Below are 19,393 nucleotides of genomic sequence, written 5' to 3' on the forward strand. Positions count from 1 at the left end.
GAACAGAGAATATTAGCAGCATTTAGTAGACATGTGATGAGGATATCACTAATCATAATTTCACTGAGATGGTGGGAATATGGATAAAGTAAGGGCAACAATGTTGATAGAGGTAATAGCAGAAATAATTTTCTCTTCCCTAATAAAAATAGTTGCCTACCTATGTTCTTGAGAGTGAAGGGGAAAAATAGTTTTTGACAGATTTTATTGATTCAAATAGAAAAGGGCAAAGTAAGAGAGCAGAGAAGAGCTCTGATTCTCAAATGCACCAGATTTCAAAATGCTGTGAACACGGGAGGGTGGAACATTCCCTACTCCCCGGATGTGTTTGCCTTGGCAAAATGGTTCCTTTGTCAAAATCACGAAGATATGGGAATATAAGAGTTTTGATAATGAAAATCTTTTAAAATTTGCATTGTAATAATCTATCAAATTGTCTCACAAATTTAACAAAACAAATCTTAAGTGCCTACTATATGTATTTATTTTTTTCATCACACAATTGATAAAGAACTAGAAGTGATCTTGGAGGTCATTTTTTCAATCCATGTAATAGACTGATGAGAAAATTGAAACCCAGAGAGGCTGTGATTTACCCAAGGTCATTTGGCTAATAAATGGAATATCTGGCAAGCAAACATAGATCCCTTGCCTATAAATATAGTATTCTTGACATATTTTTCATGACTAATAAGCTCTAGAACAAAAGAAAATATATCTTTTTGAGGTCAACAAAGAAGGAAGCTTCATCTACAACCTCAGCATGAAAATTTACATTTTTTTTTCCCATTCCACTGCTCATGTGTCCATTTCACCTTTTTTCTGCCCTCACCATTCACTCTTCAAGAGCCAGCTGTCAGTTTTCACAGCTGAGTAGTTCCAGTACCAGGCAGGTGGCAGCAGAAAAGAGGCAAAATAGTTTCAGTGGAATGTAGTTAATCAGGAATTAGGATAATCCCCAGAGATTATTAAAAATTGTCTGTATATTAAAACCAGCACCCAAAAGGCATTCCAGGATATCCACACAACTGTGGCTATGGTAAGAGATCCTTGTGTTGCTTCCCTTCAGTAGCTGGCTGACAATGCCAGATGGATCTGGTCACCTAAGTTAACCCCAGTATACTACAGTAGGCCCATGCAGCCTAATTAGAAACAACAAGATTTGACATGACACATCACAGAGTTAGTCCCATTAGATTGGTGTCCTGCCTTCAACCATGATGGCTTGATGTTAGCCAGATGCTTCAGAAGGAGAGCAATCCCAATTAATGCATGTGATCAAATTCATCTGTGCTTACATTAAAATTGTCTTTCATAACTTGTTGAAGTTGACTTCAAAAGATTTATAATTTTCTTGGTTTCAAATACATCTCTTACAGATGAATCAGGGAACTAGTTGCTCTTCTCTTAAATTCACATTTTTCTGTGACTTTTTGGCACCTTTCTATTTTTACTCTTACTTCTCAAAGTCTTTATCAAGAAATCTTTTTGACATTTCAATAGACCTTAGAATCAATATCCAATTTGTGTAATTGTTTTGAAATTGATATTTATTTTCTGATGTATCCTGAAAGATTAGACTTTTTTCATTCTTTCGTTTTTAGTGAAGATGACAAGAAACATTTTAAGCCAGTTGATCAACAAAGGGAATTTATAATCTAATTGGTAGAAACAAAAGGCCTTTCATCTCACTTGAGCAAATATATTTTGAATCATTTTCAGATTAATGAATTGAATTGAAACTTTTATATGCTTTCCTGACTTCCAGTTTAAATTTTATACAATTTATGGGGCTGGAGAGTCATTATTTGACAACTTCCTGGTAACCAGAGGGGAAAAAAAAAGAAGTAACAGAGTACAATGAGTGTCCTTTTCTCTATTGAGGTGGTATCTAGTTCACAAGCCTACTAGAGTGACTGGCACTCTTTTGATCATCTCAGTAAAGAAACCATATGATGGGGCAGAGCAACAGCTGAGCTTCTTATCTCCATGGGAGGTCATTTCAGAATAGAGTTAAAGCAGACTAGAAGAATGGGTGGTAAAAACAAGTCTGCATTTGTCCATTCTATACCCAGTCCTATTTACGTAGTATCTTTTGTGATAACCAAAATGTAATAAAAGCCAGAACTTTGATTTCTATTCTTTTATTTACCCCAGAAATATATTGGATATTTTAACATATCCTTTGCAGAATAGACTTAATAATTGGTCAACAACCATTATTGAAATCCCAAGGCATGTCCAGCACTACATGAGAGATTGATTAGTGATCAGCACATTACATGTGTATGAAACATTTTCAAATTCTACATCTATTAACAATTTGATTTAAAATTTCTGTTGCCACTAGGTTGAATGTCAGAATCATTTGGTAAAGTAGAATGAGGCAGGGCCTTGTGGTCAAAAAGACCTGTACTCAAATTCTGCCTTTGACACATTCAAGTAAAGAGATTGTTCAAGCGACTTATCTTTCCTTGCCTCAGGCAACTCCCTAAAACTCGAAATTACAGGGAAATGGTTGATGTACATTGGTAGACAGTGCTATCCCATCAGGAGTTCCTTCAACAGGTGAAATAACAGATTCAAATTCTCCATTCTTCCCAAATTTAAATATATGCATGTGTTTATACATAAAACATATGTATTTTTGTATATATACATATGTATATACAAATGTTCACACATATACAGGTATACATACATGTGTGTTGAGTATATTTATATCAAATGAAAAAGCACTATAAGTTTGATCTCTTTCTTTTAAAAGGAGAAATAGGCTCAGGAAAATCAGTGACCTGCCAATGATTACACAATTAATGAATGATTAAGCTGGAATTTGAATTCAGGTTTTCTGACTACAGAAGACTGCCATTTAATCAATTGTGATAAGTAGCTATGGTGTTCCTATACAGCTGTGATAGGAATCCAGATTTGTTATTGCCAATTAGACCCACTACATATACCATTTAATCTACTTCATCTGGCCACCTAATAGACATAATATGGCATACATATGGTGGGCAGGCATTTAGGAAGACCGTCTTTGACATAGTAACTATTTCACCACTGGCAGTACAATTTATATGTGTATCCTTTAGGGAACTCCCTATGATTTTTATTTATTAAATAAAACTGAAATAAACAAAAATATTACATTTTAAAATTGAGTCAATATTCAGTACATACAGTTTATTATTGATCATTTTGTGGCTCTAGTTTCTATTTGAGTTTGATAATACTAATGTGCATGATGTGTTGTTAAAGCTTTCTTTAAGGTACTTCAGCTACTTTCACAAGCACATGATATTTCATATACCTTCTGGGTTCCTTCAAGTCTTCCCTAAAAATCTCACCTTCTGCTAGACTTTCCCAGTCTGCATAGTGCTATTTCCTTCTTTCTAAAATAATCTCCAATGCATATTGCATACAGATATATTTGTATGTATGTATATATATATATAAAATTTTATTGATTTGTATTTGTAACATTAACAAAATTTATTCCAGCATCCTTCCCTTGCCCCTTTTCAGAGATTCAACCAATATAATAAATAATAGATTAAACAGGAAAAAAAGAAAAATCTACAAAATTTATATATATATATATATATATATATATATATATATATACACACACACACACATACAACATTCATGGAACACTCACCTCCACAAATGGATAGCAGTTAAGGTATCTTCTCATGTATCTTCTTTGAAATTATATTTATTTTTGGTTTTGTTTTTATAGTTTCACAACATTCACTTTTTTTTTTTTGATGGTTATTCTTTTAATTTCTGCTTTTGTGATCATAGTGTATATTGTTTTCTTGGTTCTCTTTATTTCACTCTGTTATCAATTAATATTGCACTCTACATACACAGTAATATTATCTTGTTTTTAAAATAATAATTAAAAAAATTATCTCCTTACTTAGACTGTGAGCTTCTTGAAAGTGGAGACTTCTTTGCATTTTTTTTTTTTTTTTGCAATTTTTAGTGCATAGCACAGTGCATTACACTTAGATGCTTAGTAATTGCTTATTGACAAGATATTGGAAAAGCAAAAATATATATATATTTTAATTTATGTAAGTGCAATGAATATAAGTTAAGGGATTCCCTTATCTACAGTTGAAATCACTCCACTTTCACCTATAAATTTTATTTCCGTTGTATTTAATTAGAGGCTTTTTCTCAGATTAAAAAATTTACACTGAAGTACAATTTTCTCTAAAGATTTAATCACAAAAGACCCATGAAAGATCAGTGAACAAAAGGATGGAACTACTTCATTAATAAATATATCCCCATATTTATATTATGAATGTTATTAGTATATAAAGGAAAATAAACAACATAAAAAATGAATCAAGTATGATCTAACATTAATTAAATCTTTTAAAAAAACAATTTACATAAATGAAATAAAATTCATTAAATGACAGGCAATGAATGTTAGCTATTTTTGACCCTCTTTTATAACCACAGTTAAGCAAATACAAACTTGGCTTAATTACCCAGGAGCCATTTTTCTAGCAAACTCACCTTTCTGATATATGGCCAAGAAGGAAGGAATTAATCTTGTCCCCCCCCCCCCCCCATAATTACACTTACTAATAAAAAATGTTGCAAAACTTTGCTCACTAAAGTTTATGTAGCTTAAAGTTCATAAAGTAATTTCTAAAGTCATCTTTATTTTTATACATAAGTCTAATGAGGTCAGCTTTCTGGTTTCCTACTATACAGAAAATCACAAGCAACAATTGAAAGGGAGCAGAAATTTGCTGAAATCAAACTATCAAAAAAATAAGATTTAACAAATAACAATCTCAGTGAAAGAAAACATCTTACTATTTCCTTTCCAGAGATAAGCAAAATAGTACAATGGATACAGAACTGGAGGTAGAATTAGGAAGATCTGTATTCAAACCCATATCCTTGACAAGTCACTTAATCTCCATTTGTGTCAGTTTCCTCAATTTTGAACGGAGATAATAATCACACATACTTCCCAGGGTTGTTGTGAAGATCAAATGAGATTGTGAAGCACTTAGCACAGTTCTTTGAATATAGTAGGCATTGTATGAATGTTAATTGTTTAATTGATATTATTTTTTAAAGTTTAAAAATTTTTAAAAGCAAAAAAAGAAAACTCAAGCATTATTTTACATATAATCATGCAGGATGCCCAAGAGGCAACATAGAAAATACAATAAAATTTGAAATTAAGATAGACATAAATTCAAATAGGGGGTGTGATGCTTTAGAAAAAAATTAATAGTTATAGTTATGAAAAAAGAGTCATTTGAGATGGACAACAATGGTCAACCTCACTGGAGAGATGCTTTTGGGACAGAATTTCCAAATCAGTGAGATCACAGACCATTTGAGTATCTCAGTTTTCAGAAATTCTAACAGGAAGGATTGATTTATCCTGTATTCCAGGACCAAAATTGCATATAAATCTCTATGTGGTTAGTATATTTTTAAGTGGTGGTTTTTAAATAAACATACACATGTGTGTATACTCATTCTGTGTACATGCACATACATATTACATATATATGTGTGTGTATATGTATATATAAATACATAATTGTTTAAACTTAGAGCCAAATACTTGCAATAGTAATTTATATCTGAATCATTAAACAAATATTCAAACATATGTTATAAGTAATTTTATAATATATATTTTATTCTAATATATTATATATAACTTATACATTCTAAATCCATAATGTAAATATATTGATATATTCTAAATATATTGATATTTAAATATCAATTAAATATATTAAATATATTGATAAATTCTAGATGTAAATCACTAATGAAAGTGTTCATATCTTAGCCTTATACTAATATAAATTAAACTGATAAAAATATTTATGGGCACAATTTTCTCTTCAGAAGCACTACAAGTAGCAGCAGAGATGTTTCCAATATAGAAATAAGACCTGGAGAAGCTTAACTAGCTAGACACCTACTAGATAAATAATACTATACAATAAGTCTAAGAAAACTCTGAGATTGAAGTGTTTTAAGCAAAAGAACTTTTGGATACAAGTCAATCAATCAGTGGGAGCAGATGGAATCCTTGACCTTGAGACTTAGAGGAGAATAAAAGAAATATAAAATTATTGGGCATAAAAGAAAGGTCAGAGAACGAAAACCATCCCAAAATAATGTAATTACAGTCATCAATTTGAATTTTTTTTTTAGTGATGGAGACAAGATTATCATCATTAGATTTGCCAATGTAATGAAAATGACAACCCTACCTAAAATAATTTTAAAAGTTTGTTTTATGCTAATAAAGTTATCAAGGGATTATTTCCTACAACTATGTAAAATGCATAACTATGAGCGCATACAACACAAAAAACAATTTCAAAGAAAAAATTATCTAGAGAAATAATGAAAAAATGAAAAGAAAGGAAGAATAGCACTTATAAAGCAGTAATAACCAAATTACTTGGTAAAAAAAATAGGAAAACAAATCAGTGAAATATATCGGATGAGAAAGAATCATATCAAATTTTTTCTCAGTAGATATACACTGAATCATAAACTATTTGGGGCAGATACTCCTCATCTGAAAAGAATGATTAGGAAAACTGAAAATTAACGTGGTAAAAAATAGTTTAAGGTTAGCATCTTATACTTTGTTTAAGTATAACCATGGTGAGAAACCAAATAAATATGTGACATGATATATAAAAAGTCATATCATAAAAGGAAAAAATCGATAGGTTTGTTTAAACAGCTTTATCTAGAGGGAAAAAAAATCACCATTCAAAGAAAAAAGGTGATCCCAAAAGTAAGTGCAGCTATAATCAAAAGGGAAATTAACAAATAGGGGAAAAGATCTGTATGAAATATCTCTGGTAATAGGGACATATTATGTCCATTGGTTTTATTAGTTGTTTTTCTTTGTTATAATAACTTAATGAGTTATGGACAATTAGATAATGTATCTAAAATTATTTTGATGTAAAATAAAAGATATCAATATAATCCTTAAAAAAAAAAAAAAAAAAGGAAAAATCTCAGAGTCTGATTCTGAGTGATTCTCACTTAGACTGTCATCCACTGAGTTGCTGGTTTTTTAGTCACATATTATTCTGCTTTGTAAGACTAAAGATGTACCATAATCATGAGGTCCTAGATGAAATCTCAAAGTTTATATTTATAATACCATTGAGTTTATATTTATAATACAATATATAAAACCTGGGAAAATAGGGTGTTTTAACATATATCCCATTTTCTAAATAAGAAAAAAAAAACTATATTTGTTTCAGGACATCTTAAGGCTTAGGTTCCTATCTATTTGACACACACATGCATGCACATACACACACACAACTATATATAGCACATACATAACTAATTATATATATATATATATAAAGCTATATATGTACATATATACATAAACTATGAATGCCATATATTGTGCATATAACTATATATGTATAAAACTAAATTTATTATATGCATAGTTTATTTGCCTAGTTTTATATGTGATAATTAGATCTTAAAATTCAGATTAAGTTTTTGTAGTACTGAATAAATCAGCTTCTAAAGTATAGTGAAATTTAAGTATTACTTTGACATTTCAGCTGATCTAGACTCATTTGCAGTTTTAAAGGGACATTTGTAAAATCAGTAGTCATTTGGGGGTAAAGCTTGCAGAAGACTGAACTTCTTTCCCCCTATTCAACCATATGAAATGTCTCTTAGTGCTCTTTGGGATTTAATGATATACTAATATGTAGAATTTAGCAGTGGTTCTCAAACTTTTGTTCTCAGTATTAACTGAGTTAAAAAACTATCAAGGATCTGTTCAAAGAGTTTTTAATTCACATGGGCTATATTTATAGCTATTTACTATAGTAGAAATAAAAAATAATTTTGAATTTGTAGACCCTCTGAAAGGGTTTCAGAGACCCCAACAATTCTTTGGACTACACTTTGAGGACCACTGATTTAGAGAATCACATGAATCCCCAGTCATGGCTAACAACTTGTATGTCTCTGTAAGCCTTTGAGGTGAAATATTTGATATGCTTACATAGTGTACTCTAACATCATATTCTGAGCACATAGAAATCTCTCTGAAAATAAGGTTGTGGAAAATACAAGTTTTCTTGCACATTAATTCTCTAGATCTCAATTTTCTCATTTGCAAAATGAAGGGGATGAAGGAAATCACCTCATAGCTCTCTTTCAAAGTTATACCTGTGAACCTATGACTTTTGTTCAAATCGTAGTTGTGTTTCACCTGCCAGAATGGCTAGGATGACAGGAAAAGATAATGCTGAATGTTGGAGGGGATGTGGGAAAACTGGGACACTGATACATTGTTGGTGGAATTGTGAATGAATCCAACCATTCTGGAGAGTAATTTGGAACTATGCTCAAAAAGTTATCAAACTGTGCATACCCTTTGATCCAGCAGTGTTACTACTGGGCTTATACCCCAAAGAGATCATAAAGAAGGGAAAGGGACCTGTATGTGCATGAATGTTTGTGGCAGGTCTCTTTATAGTGGCCAGAAACTGGAAATTGAATGGATGCCCAAAAATTGGAGAATGGCTGAATAAGTTGTGGTACATGAACGTTATGGAATATTATTGTTCTGTAAGAAATGACCAGCAGGATGAATACAGAGATGCTTGGAGAGACTTACATGAACTGATTCTGAGTGAAATGAGCAGGACCAGGAGGTCATTATATGCTTCAACAACAATATGTGATGATCAATTCTGATACATGACTCTCTTCAACAAGGAGATGAACCAAATCAGTTTCATTTGTTCAATAATGAAGAGAACCAGCTAAACCCAGCGAAAAAACTATGGGAAATGAGTATGAACCACAACATAGCATTTCCACTCCCTCTTTTTTTGTCTGCTTGCATTTTTGATTTCCTTCTCAAGTTATTTTTACCTTATGTCTAAGTCCAATTTTTCTTGTGCAGCAAAATAACTGTATGGATATATAAACATGTATTGTATTTAACATATACTTTAACATATTAACATATACTTTAACATATTAACATATGTCTACCTGACATCTAGGCAAGGGGGTGGGGGGAAGGAGGGGAAAAATTGGAACAGAAGTTTTTACAAAGGAGAGTGCTGAAAAATTAACCATGTTTATATCTTGTAAAGCTATAATAAATAAATAAATAAAAAGAAAACAGACAAATCTTAGTTGTGTTCCTTAGTACTTATATAAGCTTGGGCAAAACATTTAACTTCTTCCCACCTTAATTTCTTCAAGGTTGATATCAAATGATTTTTGAAGTTTATTCAAATCTTAAATTCTATGATGCTGAAAAATTGTGTATATATCCAGATATGGTTTTTAAATGTATATTTTTGCTTAAGTATGCTAAAAATGTATATTCAAAGATTTAAATTCCAACTCTTTGTGAGACTTTGTTGTTGAGCTTGGAGTACAGGATCTAGAACACACTAATTTGGTGAATATTTTTTCTCCTTATCTGTAATACATCTAAATAATAAAACGTAAATAAGTATTAAAGATGCTATTTGGATATGTGTTTGATAGAAAAATCTCATTATGTGCTAGGTCAATAATATAGTATAATCACCTTCATTTGTGATTTCACAAATAATATCAAACTCTAAATATTTCTTCAAGCAGCAGAAATTGAAATAAAGAAAAATATAAAATTGTAATAATATATTTTGTTGTTGTTGTTTTTGTATGTACAGATAACCTGTGAGGACTTTAAAATTTGGATCCATTTAAGAACTCAGAATCCTGGGATTTTTTTATTTTTTTAATTTTTTATTTTTTTACTCTTATCATACAAGGAATACTTTGCAGAAACTACTTCTCTTTTGAAGAGTGTTTTCAAGACACAGGTATAGTGAACATTTAATCTTATAATCTCCAAGATACCTAACAAAAATGAATAAAGTTCAAAGAGCCAGAATATGAAGGAAATTAAAATGTATAGTATAGTGCATATGAGTTTCTTATATATTTTATATAGAAAAAGTTTAATTGAATAATAACAACTTATGTTTGTGCCATATCAGCTTCCTAGAGGAACCATGAGACATAAAGGAGATACTTGGGCAATAGGGGGCATTTTTTTTCCTATTTTTCTGGTTCCTTAGCTAGTTTAAAAATAACCATTCTTACCAGTTATTAAATGGAAATTAAAATAATGGTATATTGTAAACCAAGAATATCATTGATCCAATTTGTTTTCCTGTAATTTTCACTTCATGACTTCCATACCTAATCTCCAAACATGTAAATGTCCTTATTAAGTTCAATGATATCATTTACTTTTGGTTAGTTCTGCTTACCTCATTAATAAACTGATGATCAGCAGGGAAATGCCAAGAGTTTGGGGAAGCTATCAAGAAAAGAAAGTTCTATGCCTTGCTGAATACTCTTCTGTTTTTCTTCATTCGAAAAAAAATTAAAGCTTTAAAAACAGAAGGTAAGTTCAAATCTAATGTGGCTGGTTTGATAGACTATAATTAGTCCTATTTAGACACCCTGGGTGTCATAAGCAGGCCGTTTCAGTCCCCAGTTAGAAATAAATTGGCCTATGCTTTGATTTTATTTGAAGTCTCTAGGTTGTCATACCTAGTTTCAAAGCTGCCAAATGATTTCTCTCAAATTATAAGCATCCCCATTCTGAAAATAGTAGGTAAAGTTATAAACCACCCTTTTTCTAATTCTCAGATTATCCTACACATGAAAGTTTTCCTGGATTGGAAGATAGTGATTTATGGAAGATAAATACAAGGATAAGATAAATTTCAAGGATGAAATTGCTATGAAATGACTAATAAGAATTACTTCTTTCATTTCCTTCCTATTTACCATATTCAAATTCTGAGGTATTATTTTTGAAACCATTCAATCCCAAAAAAGATCTTAATGATGTATAGATCTGTGTGTCATAACAAGCCAGACCTCATAACATCTGTATGATAGACACAGTAGATTTTTTTTTTAAATAAATGCCTTAGCTAGATCATTTGTTCCTATTCTTTTTATGTAAAGGTACTGCTTCTTTATTTATCTTTTTTCATAAATCTTAGAAGTTACCAAAATCATGCAGAGTGCTCAGTAAAACCTTTCCTGGAAAGACATAGAATTAGCTGTCCATAATGCAAGTGAAAGAGTAAATGGTGAGACTCCTCTCTTGCTTAAAGAGTGTTTGTGAATGATAGAAAGTGCGGCATATTGGAAATGGTTATCATGTGTTAGACTGAATTGGATTCTATCATTGATTGATAAGGAATCCCCGCATAAATTTATTGATATGCTCCAATATTAATCAGTTTACATCAAAAGTATAACTTGATAATATTATCAGATTACAATCTTATACTGAACGTGGTTTGTTTATTATAAAATTAATTATCAATATGTTGCCTCTGTGATCATTCCTAAACAACTCTTGTTTCTAACCATCAGTCACTAAATTTTTTTAAACATACTTGACTATATATTAGTCAGCTGTTTTAAAGATATCTGTGATTACCAGTCATAAATTAAATGCATATCTGTGTACCTTAATTGAATTTGCTTTTGCAATGTGGGAAACAGGTTGTTTATGATCTATTTGACATTATAATGCAAGCCAACCCCATGTAACATCACAGCTGTAGGTAAAAGCGTTTGGGGTCTGGTGCTCATTTTCCAGATGGATGATGGATAAGCAATTTAAATTTATTGTGGAAGTATCAGCAGATGGAAATAGAATGGAGTAAAAGTCTCTGCTACCTGTGAACTGATGTACTCCATCAATTACCAGCCAAATAAATTATATTCCTGGAGTTCAACACAACTCTAATTAATTTTTGAGAAGAGCCTTTTTGTCAACCTATTAATAAATCCAAGTCACAGGTTGAGAACAAGGAGTTTGCTCAGCTGTACAGAGAACCTATGGAAAGGAGTTCAGCAGCCCATAGCTCACTCTTGTTAATTCAGATGCCTTACTGGCATTCTCTACTAATTGAAAAGCATATTGGTGCCACTGCACGCAATTGAAATAAATGAGACAGACTGGTCACTCCAAATAGACATAAGTAAATTAGAATTGATGATGCTGATGAAAGTAAATTCATGGTGTCACTTTAAATGCATGCCAGTTTCATTCATGGTCTTGTACCTGATATGTCAACTGAAATCACTAAACACTTTCAGGTGAAAGATTGACAGTTTCAACTTGATCTTCCCCCTACCCCCAATTGTATCCCTGTTACTCTGAGAGGTAATCCATAGAAAAGGAGGTATTGAGACTAGCCTCTGAGAATGAACCATTTCCATTAATTATGTGTCCATCCATCCTCAGCTGGGATTGGCTCAGTTCCAGTAGAAGTTTCAGTACATTGGAAAAGAGCCAGAATAGCCAAGTGTTTTTTGTTGGAGGTCTAATGAGGGAAAAGCTTCCCTCTTCCATATTAATATGCACAACTAAAAGCACTGCAGTGTCTCAAAAAGGAGGGAAGCACTACATTTTAGAAAATGGAAATAAATTACTTTCTGAGGTGGAAACATTATAACACAGAGCAATATATGCTACCTTAATAGTCCCACTCCACTGCCTACCATCATTTTTACTTTTGCCCAGGTTTCATGCAGAATTTTTAGGTGTCTCCCTGTAAGCAAGGTGGTCATCTCTTTGTTTTCTGCCTTTTATTAGTGTCATTAGCTATTGCAATGTTTGCTTTTTCAAGTTTCTCAGGAGCTCAGTGCTAGAGATGATATCACATTTTACTTACTAAAGTTGAGAATTATTTTATCAAATCCTGAAATTTTATTTTTTGAACCATTCAGAGGAAGTAACAACTTTTTATAGAAAATAATAATAAAAATATGACAAATAAATTAAAATATTTTTTAAAATTCTATTTAATTATTTGTGCTTTATGACTAAATACTCAGATATTAATATATAATACAATAAATAGCATTGAGATTTACAAAAAAATATGTGTACATATACATATATACAAACATATAATTTGTCAATTAGAGAGATATAACATCTCACAAGTGATCAATCTGCATTGTTCAACAGTTTACATTTCTGGAGTTTATCACATGGATGTGATCATAGGTCCATTTAATATGTATATATATGTATATGTATGTATATATATATATATATATACACACACACATATATATCTATATACATTCACAGACACTAAAAAATTTCACAGATAATTTCAAGAAACTAACTTTATTTTCCTGAAATTGAATTTAATCAGAAATTAACAGACCAAAAAGCTGGTCATCAGCCAGCAAATAGAAACTGGTTAAGATGCAGTTTGTGTATATGTTGTATTATAATATTTAAAACTTTTTATATGAACTTTAACCCCAAAATATAGGCATTTCTACATCTACATAAGCTTGTTTACACATACCCACATATACATACACATATAAATTGAAAGTTATACATGAAATTATAGATCTGTTATATTTAGCATACTTTTCTTTTTCATGTAAAATATGATCAATCTGTAACTTTTAAAACTATCCTTGTGCTTTTTTCAGTGTTCTTCCTCTGCTCTCTGCATTATTTGAATAGATTTCTCAATGACTCTTTTTTCTTTTTCTATGCCCTATTTTTTCCTCCTTTGCTCTCTCTTTCTTGAAAAGGAAATAGTCAATAAGCAGTCAACTAATATTTAATAAGCACCAAATGTGTACCAGGTATTTGCTAAGAGGTGGGAATACAAATATAAAAAAGGAAAAAAACAAAATAGTTCCTGAGCTCAAGGGATTTATAATCCAATGGGAGAATTATCCAAAAGGAAACTGAAGTGAGAGTGGGAAGTGCATGACTTTCTAGGAGAAACCAAGCACAGCAGTTGGTGGGAAATGGAGATCTGAAAGTTCTGATCCCCCTTAGAAAAGGAGGCTTTGGGAAGAGTTCTTTGCTCCATTTTCTTACCTTCTAACCAGTGGGGAGAGAAAATTGAAAGTACTTGAAAGGTGTTGAGTAGCAAAAGCTGAACCAATCTTCATGATGATAAGATTTCAGGTGATGAGCTTATCCTATGGGAAGCATAATATTAGTGGAGTGAAAACCAATGATAGGAAGTGAAATAAAAAGAAAAAAAAAAGATCACCAACAAAAAAACAAAGCATTATAACATACATATATATATATACATATATATATATATATATATATTTATATAGTCAAGCAAAAGACACATTTCCACATTGGTTGGATCATTCTGTCAGGCCATAATCATTTATTAGGCACCTAATTTTATTTAGGTTGTTCTACTGTGTTCTATGGTGTAGTTCTACTGTTATACTGTGTAGTAAGCACTGAGGATATAAAGGTAAAAAAAAAAATCTCTGCTCTTAAGTAATTAACAATTTAACAAAAGAGACATCATGCAAATAAATAGTTAAGTATAAAGAAGAAATATACAGGATAAATTGTAAATAGTCATCAGAGAGAAGGTCCTAAAATTAAGAGGGAATAGAGAAAGTTTCCTATAGAAGGTGATATTTTGGTTAGCATTTTGGAAGAAAGCCAGGAAAGTCAGGAGATAGAGCTGAAGAGAGATAATTTTGGTCAATATGGGAAAGCCACTCAAAATGGTTAGAGAAATAGAGTATCATATTTGAGAAACAATAAGGAGGCCAGATTTCCTAGGAGGCAGAATATATAGGGAGAGGGAGGTAAAGTGTAAGAAAATTGGAATGGAATGGAGTGGGGAAATGGGGACAAGTTTTAAAGGGCTATGAACACCAAACAGAAGATTTTATGTTTAATCTTGGAGGTGTGAGGTAGCCACTAGAATTTATTGAGATGAACTGGTGGTGATGGTTATATGGTCAGTTCTTTTCCTGACAACTGAGAAGAAGATGGACTAGAGTGGGTCCAATGTTCTATTACTATTTTTCCTATCTTAGGGTATTATCCCTTCTTTTATCCAACAAGTATTTATTGTGTCTATTTGTGTGTCTGGCAGTGCACTTTGATCTGAGAATACACAGGGGGAAAGTGAAATCGTTATTATCAGCAGAGAATGCTGGCCTTTAATGTAATAACCATCCTCAGGGTTTGATGGGAAAATATACTATATGTGGGAGGTTTGGTAGATGTTCAAAATTAAATTTCAGAATTGATCAATTGACTGGATACATCCCATGATGGGTCAGAAGAGAATTAAAGTAGATAGCAAAATTTTCTTTCTTTGGAGGAGAAAGAATGGTACCATTGCATCAATTGTAACAAGCAGGATTTGGACTAGACAATATCAGAGATATCTATAGTCCTAGAGCTATGAGTATAGTTAAGATTTTCTAATCCTAAATTAGACAACTGAGTTTTGAAACATTCATTTTATCATACAGGACACCTAATTTTACAATGTATATGAATAGAGAAATACCTCCATGACCAGAGTGTTACCTGTGAATTCACTAATACATGGAACTCTTGAGTGTAGAAACATTCTTTAGGAGTGCAGTTCTGCAATTTTTCTGCAGAATCTGATCCCAAAGAATTTCATAGAACACTGAGAGGTTGAATGCTTTGCCAGGTCACAAAGCCAGTTTATCTTGGAGGTGTGTCTTCCTAGCACTGAGGCTGGCTCTATTAAGTCATGTTGTCTATATCCTATAAGACATATTAAGAGAAAAAAGAATCCCTTTAAGATTTTAGATTTCCAGGTAATTACTCATCTATTAATCAAAAAAGACAATGAATGCAAAAAGGCTGTGTAAGCCTTCAGGACTACCAAATAAAGCAAAACAAAATTAACCCCCAACCTTGCCATTTAAGGTAGTCTGAAACTAGATCTGTATTTATATTTCCAATTTAACATCTCATCACTTCCCTGGGCTCTAGTCAATCAATTTGAACTGATCATTCCCTTAATGTGAATTTTGTTTGCCTGTCTTTTAAATTTTTTTTTGTTTTGTTTTTCCTGTACCTGGACTGTCCTCCCTAGCACAGATTTACCAACTAAGACATGAGCCAGCCTTCAAAAAATGCAGCATAAATCTTATATCCCCATGATACGTGCCTTGATCATCCCAGCCAGAAGTAATCCTGTCCCTTCTGTTCTGCTCAAAAGAGTGTAGTTCATATCACTCATGTTATACTCATCACAGATGCTTTTGTGTTCTAGTAACACTGGCCTTAAATGACCTTTTCTTCCCTATATAGCCCTAACAAAAAGCCTTTTATATAATTGCATCAATAAATATTATTGAATGAATGGATGGGTGAGCAATTGCTATTATATCTCATTTTCATAGCAACCAAAGGATTTGGACAGCCCTCTCTAGTTTTTAGTGGAATTTGATCTCTGATAAATTTATTGTTGACACATTTACTTCTAGATGTCCTTTAGGGAAAAATATGCTATAGGTCTAGGTCAAATGAACAATAGAGCTAAAAAAAAAAAAAAACAGAGTTGAGACTCATCTGTGTAGAGATTATTTGTGAATATTATTTAATGACTGATCTCAAGTCCCAGAAACTGGATGATAAAAAGTAGGATAGAATAATAGATCCAGAGTTGAAAGAGACCTCAGGACTATCTGATCAGAATTAGTCTAATTCTATCTTTTCATTTTGCTGATGAGGAAATTGAGGCACAGACTAAATGATTTGCCCATGATCACACAGATACTTACAAGAAAAAACAAATCTCAAACCCAAGTACCCTGATTTAAAGTTCATTCATTCTTTCCACTACACCATATTATCCTTTCAGAGTCCTGAAGCCAGAGAGTGCTGAACAAGCTATTTTATCCATTTTTTACCAGAAGTTTAGGAGGGGGGAGGAATGCATCACTCTGGTTTTAAAAACTTTTCAACATAGTATTCTAAATACCTAGCTGATATAGATATTACTACTTGAGATATAGTTTTATTTTTTTTTATTTTTGGTCAGTCAGATAAGATATATCATTCTTTACTTTTCTTGAATCTAAAGTAATGGTTTTTCTACTTTGTAAAATGACATACGGAGAGAAGATTCAAAATATATTTACTTTTAAGTTTTAGGGAAGCTATGAATATTGCTGGCTCTTCTCCCATCAGTGGACAGAGAAATTGTACATCTCTGAATTACCTAGCTATTGTACTTCCAGCTGGTGAGGTTATTGAATTATATAAAGAATAAAGCAACCCCAAAGGCAATATGCTTGATTAAGGAAATCCTATTCCATTAAACTCTTGAGTGTTATATATTTCAGGGGAATTTTAAAACTCACATTAACAAATTTTAATTAAGCACCTACCATGTGCAAAATTCTTAGGCTAGAGGGAATGATTAAGGAAAACAAGGACCTTGCCTTCATGGAGCTTATAACCTATTAGTAGTTAATGAAATACATAAATAACTGTAATACAAAATAGTCCAGGATGATTGCATATTGGAATAGTTATGTAGCTCAGTGGATAGAGTATAAGATCATGAAGACCTGAGTTCTAATCCAATCTCAAACATTTACTAGCAGTGTGATGTTGGGCACTGCCTTAATGTACTGGAGAAGGAAATGGCAATCCGGATCTAAAATCTTTGCCAAGAAAACTCCAGGGACAATGGGGTCCATAAGTCATATAGAATTAGAGACAAGTGAATGACTGGACAACAAGAGATTGCACAATAGATGCAAAAACAAAATACCATATGAAGTAAAGGAAACCAAGATATTTTTTAAATTCATGGATATGGGAATATTTCATGGGAAGGCTCCATTTGAAATGGGTCATAGAAGAATAGATTTAGAGCTGGAAGGGGCCTTAGAAAGCATCCTCCTCACCTTACTAATAATATAACAAAGGTCCATAAAATAACCTGACTGATAGTATAGCTGGTTCTGCTATAATGCAACCTATGAGTTCCTTTGTTACTGTTGTTTAATCAGTGTGTTGTGTCAAATTCTTTATGATCCATTTGGGGTTTTTTAGGTGGAAATACTGAAGTGGTTACCATTCCTTTCTCCAGTTCATTTTACAGATGAATGAATTAAGGCAACGGGGTTAAGTGACTTGCTCAAGTCTAAGGCTGGATTTGAACTCAGTTCCTCTTGATTCAAGAACCAGAATTCTACCCTTTGTCGCACCCAGCTGCTCCTATTTCTAAAAAGCACAAAACTCTACAAAATTTTGCAACTGAAACCACAAGAATTTATGAGGCAAATGAAGGATTAGGAAAGCAATACAAACGTTTTGTCAGTGAAATATGAGGGAGAAAGATAGGAATTTTTAAAAAAGATAGCATAATTTTAGACACGTTAATTAAGAAATATATAAATACTATAATAAATAGTGGTAGAGTGCATAGTTTTCAGCTGATGCTTGACTTATACCGCAGTTCCCATGGCCTTGGAAGGCAATCTCCTGTATTTTGCCAGAACTCAACTCCTGTATTTTGGCAGAAATGGGTAGTGATATGCACCATTTCTCAGCCCACAGCTTCCATGACGTCAGATGTTATACAACAAATATGTTGCTAACGTTTGCTTGTAGAAGTGAGTATGGGAAGGGTTACAAATTGTGAGTTATTGTAAAGGAGTGAAGTTTTCTGAATTCTTGCTATTTTACCAGGAAGAAATCATCAGGAGCAAACTTGAAATTCAAGTTATGCTCTAAATATTCTATATGTTAATCATGTTGGAACCAATTTCTGTTTCTGAAACAAGTATTATAGTAGAACTTATTGTAAGTGGCAAAGCCTGAATTGTAAGCCAGATTCCCTGACTACAAATTCATCATTCTTCAGAAAACTGCACTGACTCTTCAGGTATGAATAAGGATGGAGAACATAGCAAATGTAGAGAGGAGTATGAAAAAAGCCACTCATATTTGAAAAAATAGAATGAGGATGGGAGTGGGAAGAAGTTTAGTTTGTCTGGACTAGAGAGCATTTGAGGGGCAGTAGTATAAGATTAACTGGGGAAGTGAAGATATTGCCACATTATGGAGAAATCTGAATGCTAGACTAAAGAGTTTGAACGTTATGTGTTAAGTAGGGAGTTACTGGAAACTTTTGCAAAGAAGAGTGATATGATGAGAACTGTGCTTATTATTATTAAACATTATTTTAAATTATAGTAGGATAGAAAATAAAGAATATTTCTTGGAATCAGAAAGAATTTGATCCAAGTCTCATCCTGCATGTACTGACTGAATGGTTTTGAGCAAAATCACTTAACCTTCCCTAGTTCAAGCCAACTCTCAAACAATCACTGAAGTGCATTGACAGAGAAAATTTCTTCATTAGAAATTCCTCCCCAAAAATGGAATTACAGGTTCAAAATGAATCAAAATAAAAGAAAAAAACAGAAATACAATATTAAGCAAATAAATATTTATAAATTTGTT

The 19,393-nt window shown here is 32.1% G+C and overlaps 1 protein-coding gene across 1 annotated transcript in view; it reads left to right on the forward strand.

Moving 5' to 3' along the window:
- The window catches only part of CNTN5 (contactin 5), a 1,555,331-nt gene that overhangs the window by 441,684 nt on the left and 1,094,254 nt on the right, over positions 1–19,393 (forward strand). Inside the window, exon 3 of the mRNA XM_031961045.1 lies at positions 9,756–9,908. The gene's annotated coding sequence lies outside the window, so the exon portion shown is untranslated. The remainder of the gene's footprint in view (positions 1–9,755; positions 9,909–19,393) is intronic.

The sequence above is a fragment of the Sarcophilus harrisii genome, chromosome 3 (genome assembly GCF_902635505.1).
Source record: "Sarcophilus harrisii chromosome 3, mSarHar1.11, whole genome shotgun sequence".
Classification (NCBI taxonomy): domain Eukaryota; kingdom Metazoa; phylum Chordata; class Mammalia; order Dasyuromorphia; family Dasyuridae; genus Sarcophilus; species Sarcophilus harrisii.